Source organism: Pipistrellus kuhlii, unplaced genomic scaffold, assembly GCF_014108245.1.
Source record: "Pipistrellus kuhlii isolate mPipKuh1 unplaced genomic scaffold, mPipKuh1.p scaffold_m20_p_1, whole genome shotgun sequence".
In the NCBI taxonomy this organism is placed as follows: Eukaryota; Metazoa; Chordata; class Mammalia; order Chiroptera; family Vespertilionidae; genus Pipistrellus; species Pipistrellus kuhlii.
In genome coordinates, this window is record NW_023425404.1 from 65,726,474 (window position 1) to 65,732,100 (window position 5,627).

The 5,627-nt window shown below is 40.9% G+C and overlaps 1 pseudogene; it reads right to left on the minus strand.

The window, feature by feature from the left end:
- Positions 1-921: 921 nt before the first annotated feature.
- LOC118726248 lies at positions 922-1,750 on the minus strand (annotated as a pseudogene).
- Between the last annotated feature and the right edge of the window lie 3,877 nt (positions 1,751-5,627).

The following is a 5,627-nucleotide window of genomic DNA, read 5'->3' on the forward strand; positions in this document are numbered from 1 at the left end:
GCAGCACTGCCCCCGCTCTTCCCCTGCCATTGGTCACTCCCCTCTGCAGGCAACAGGTGTGGGGTGTGATCCCTTGGCTTGCCTGGGACTTCCTCTGAAGGGCTATCACTGGCTGGCCCCGCACACCCACCACAGCATCGCTGGCTAGTGGCCTGTGTCTCCCTCGGTGGGGCAATCAATGGCAGGGCCCCCAGATCGATCACCCTGCAGAGAGAGGCCCTGCCCACATGCTGCAGTGCCACCAGCTGGGTAGCCTGGGCCTCCCTCTTTTTTTTTCTTCTTTGTTTTTTAAGGATAATGTTTGCTGAGCAATACAAAACTGAGTACAATGAAGGGTTTAGGAAGATGAAAATGCACTGCACCCCAGTCCCCACCACCCCCAACGCCCAGAGACTACAGTACTTATCAATAGAAGTTCAGGCAACGGCCATAACTGCTGAATATCTGTTTGTAACAAACAAACCATAGCATATTTATACTGTATCATATTGAGTTATTAAAACAATCCATTTATATATTGTTTGTATGAAGTCTTTTTCCTGTAAAAAAAAAATGTAAAAAAAGAAAAAGAAAAAAAAGTATAAAATACATGTGCAGGTGAAAGCCCTGCCAGGACAGCCAGTCTGTGAACATTCAGTGAGTATGTGCTTTGGAAGGGCATCTGTGCCTGCTGCCCACAGCAACTCCAGCAGAGCAGGAGAGGGTGTTCCTGCTGCCACTTCAGGCAGGACTGAGCTGGACCACGGTGGGTGGGTACAGCAGGGCGTGGCACTGTGCCCTTCTCCAGCCTTGCATCAGGATCAGGGTCAGGGTCAGGGCTGGGGACAGGCAGATTGAACTTTCACTCTGAGTCCCATACTCAGCCTAATTTTGGTTACAACTCATGGCTTTTTCTTGCTGCTAAGAGGTCCTTTGGTGGGTACCCTGGTGGAGATGCCGGAGAAGTGCCCATAGCTGCCTGGTTGGGTGTCTCTCAGGCCCAGAGCCTCTGTCCTGCCTCCTGCAAGCCTGGCCCCAAGTAGAATAGGCCCCCCTCAGGACTACTTTGGTCTCAGCGCTTGGTCCTGGGTTTCATCAGTCTGGGTTTCCTCCCCTGGTGTGGCTGATCTGAGTCTCACAAAAAAGCCTAGCCAATGCTGGCTGTGCTGAGCCTCATTGAAGAGTTTTTAATGCAGCAAGGAAGAGCCCTCTGGGACCCTCCTCCTCCTCTCTCTCCTCATCTCCTGCTCCTCTTCCTCTTCCTCCTTCCAGCCCATGGTCACATTTATCCAGCTGCTCCAGCAGTGGGTTGCCTTCTGGAATTAGGGGTCTTAATTCTGTCAGTCCTGATGATGCAGGTGGGGTGAAGCCAGTTGAGCATCAGGATGAGCTGCTGCCACTCTTGCTTCAGCTTCTCCATCTGGTTTTCAGCTCCACATTCATGAGTTCCTGCCACTCACATTCCCACTCCAAAAACTCCTTCCGCTCCTTCTCGTTCAGGCATCAGGCTGCCACCACTTTGCTCTTTTCCCAACGCCTTTTCCTTCATTCCTCTTTCTGGTCTAGCTCACTTTTCAGATGTTGAAGCCTCTTGCCCAGTTTCACCACCAGGAAGCACAAAGGGGTGATCGTGGGCCCAATGTTTTGGATGTCAGTGTATTTCAGCTCCTCTGCAGTCAAGGCCAGCCAAGCTGGGGAGTCTGGTCAGGGGGCTGAGCACTGACAGAGAGCCCGCAGTCATGGAAGGATCCAGGATCTACGCAGGCATCATATCAGGAGGAGTAACAGTCCAGCCCTGTAGAAGCTACAGGTGGGTGGAGGTGGTGACTCCAGGGCCTGGGCCAGGCTGCAGGTACTGTGCCTGCTCAGGAGCCACCGTGGCACCAGCCCCACCCTGCATTGTCCACTGCTTGTCCCAGGTACACTTCTACATCCCCCTGTCTTTATTACATCTTATACCTATTGATGGATTTAATCAATTAGAGCTGAATCAGATTTCAGGACTTAATATTTGCTGCAAAAGTTCCATAATAAGCTCTGGCTGGTGTGACTCAGTTGGTTGGAATATCATCCCATTCACCAAAATGGAGTGTGTGGAAGGCAACTGATCAATGCTTCCCTCTTCTCTTCTCTTCTCTTCTCTTCTCTTCTCTTCTCTTCTCTTCTCTTCTCTTCTCTTCTCTTCTCTTCTCTTCTCTTCTCTTCTCTTCTCTTCTCTTCTCTCCCTCCCCCCTCCCTTTCCCTTCCCTCCTCTCCCTCCCCTCCCTTCTTCTTCTTCTTCTTCTTCTTCTTCTTCTTCTTCTTCTTCTTCTTCTTCTTCTTCCTCTCTCTCTCTCACTCTCCCTCCCTCTCTCTCTTCCTCTGGAATAATCATGAAAGCTCCATTATAGTTTTGTGGGATATTTTTGTCTAAAGCCTTATAGTTAAGACTCAACTAATGACATTTATTTTTTATGTGGACTTCAATAGCCAGTGGCAACACAGTAGTAATGTCCACCCAGAAACTAAAGTTACTGAGTTGGATGCTGGGCAATAAAAATATCTGTCCATTAAAACTCAATATAAACTAGTAATAATAATACAGCCATATGATCATTTTTTTTACTCTGTTACTGACATTAACTGTTTCTGGACAGCTGAGACACCATTCAACTAGCCAGATTTCATTGGTATCATATACATTGTTCTGGGGATGATTCCAGCTTTAAGAGAAACAGTCTGAACTCAACTATCAATATTCCAGGGTGCTACAATTAATCAAAACTCTTCTTTGGTGCCTTGATGACCAAGTTGGTTTACTAAGTTGACAGTGGGAACACTTTGTATATTAGCTCTTGGTCAGGGCAAAGTTTTTCACTGCATGATTGTCCCTATCCACATATTGAGGTTCTTGCTGACTCTTTACTTCCCTACCCATTTCCTTCCAAAGCATGGCTCAAGTTCTAACTTTTACATTGACTATCTAGTGACAAGTTCAGTTTATAGTATTTTTTACATATAAGCATTCAAAAACCATTAGTATTTATCCATACACAAATTACATACACATAAGCACACATACATTAAGCACAGTGACTACCTGGTCAATGATCAATAACTACTTTTATGACTTATTGAAATATACAGATTTTTTAGTGGAATAAAAATATTGTTACAAAAAAAATCACCATATAAAATCGCATTTTTTTAAATCAAAGACATAAATGAATGCTTTGTGTGAAACACCTTACAAGTCCCTGCACTGAAACAAGATTAATAAATGACTCTTCTCTAAGAGCTTACTATCTAGACTAGAGGTCTAAGCAGATATGTAAACTCATGTACAAAGTGAAGTTAGCTAATGAAGAGTAAGAAACTCAGGAAATTCCAGATTTCTTTCAGGATGTTGTTATGGTGATCTCAGATTGGCCCCATAGATTCCAGGAAAACTTACTGACAAATTCTTGGCCCGCTATTGCTAACTCAACTAATCTATTGAGTAGTAATAAAGACACAGTAAAATACTAGTCACCTCTTTCATTAGAAAACTGGGGAATAGCTGTTTTAGAATCCGAATCAGTAGCTGTCTGTCACTGATTCCTAGTCACTATTCTTCCCAATAAGCCATGTGTTTAAATTTGTTAATCATGAATAGCAGCAGGAATCCTGGAAATGCTATATCATCACTACACAAGTTTGCAGTGTTCATTTTATAGTGTTCTTACTAAGTTTGCAATTAAAAAGTGGTTTCCTGATGTAAAATTTGAATTTGTTTGCCATGACAATTAGTTAACAGTCTCAATTGATTGGTTAAGAAAGCCTTTCTTATCTTCCAGAAGAGGTGAATAATTGAAAGATAAATTCCTTTGCACAGAATTTACTTAGAGCTGATCTCTATCTCCCTCTATTACTTTTAATGGAATTGGAGCTTACTTAGACTTGCTTAAAGTTTTTCTCTAAAAATAAAATCTACATAAACTTTTTCTCCATTCTTTATAAACACTAGAGAACTACTAAAATTACATTAAAACATAGACTTTATACAGGTGCTATTTGTCTCCATTTCTATGTATAGAATCATAACTGAAAGTCATTGATATTTGAGAAAAAAATTATGAATAAAAAATATCCAGTGAAATAATTGAAAACAAAGCTTGAGAATTTAATTTTGAACTAGAAATTCTTAAATAAAATTGTTTGGTTCTATAGCATCTAAGTTCAAATAGCAATTATGCACTAATATTTTGAGCAAAGAATGAATAAAATGCTGGTCTTTCCCACAAAATTCTAAAATCATATTACTGCTCAGTTTTCCCTGCATATATTTTCTTGCAAGGTAATCACACAAAAATATTTTTATAAAATATTCCAGGTACCATCAATTTTCTCAAAATCTTTATAAAACTTCTGATAATCAAATTATTTATCACTCGTGCAATTGGTTTGCATTAACTTTTCTCATGTTCATCAAATAATTGATAAAGCAAACTTAGTAGGCAGGCAGGATACATGCTAGTTTTGTAAGGGCTATTCAAACAAAAATTTGTTTTATAAGTTACATTATTAAAAATATCTCTAGACTGCACACACAGCCCACAAAGGGCTACACCAAGACTGTCCACTGCAGGTAACTGGGAAGGCTGTGCTACTGGGCTCTACCAGAACACATAGCACATAAAGCTATTCCATCAAATCAGGGAAACAACTAAAATGCAGACAAGAAGAAGGACACAAAGGAAGGAGATGGAGGAAAAGAAAAGATTGGACATTGAGTTCAAAACTACAGTTATAAGGTTATTCAACAATATCCTAAAAAAGGCCGATAAAATAAATGAGACCTATGAGATATGAAAAGGGAGCAAGTAGAAATAATAAGGGATCAACAAGAAATGAAGAAAACATTGTCTGAAATAAAAAATATACAAAGTCCTAAAAACAGACTGGAAGATCGCAAGAATCAAGACAAAGATTTAGAACACAAAGAGCCAGAGGACACTCCTCTGCAGAAGGGAGAAGATAAAAGAATCCAGAAAGTTGAAGATAGTGTAAGAAACCTCTGGGACAATTTCAAGCGAACCAACATCAGAATTATGGGGATTCCAGAAGAGAGAGAGCAAGATACCGAAAGAGTACTAGAAGAAATAGTGACAGAAAACTTCTCCCACCTGGGGAAAGAAATAGACTTACAAGTCCAGGAAGCCCGCAGAACCCCAAACAAAAGGAATCCAAGGAGGACCACACCAAGACATATCATAATTAAAATTCAAGAGCAAAAGACAAAGAGAGAATATTAAAAGCAGCAAGAGAAAAGCAGGTAGTGACCTATAAAGGAACACCCATAAGATTGTCAGCTGATTTCTCAACAGAAACCATGCAGGCCAGACGGGAATGGCAAGAAATATTCAAGGAGATGAATAACAAGAACCTACAGCCAAAAATAATCTACCCAGCAAAGCTATCACTCAGAATCAAAGGACAGATAAAGAGCTTCACAAATAAAAAAAAGCTAAAAGAGTTCATCACCACCAAACCAGAATTATATGAATTGCTGAAGGAGGTTATTTAGGAAGAGGAAGAAGATAAAGATAAAAATTATGATCAACAAATAGGTAGCTATCAACAAGTGAATCTAAAAACCAAGGGAATTTAAAAATCTGATGAACAATATT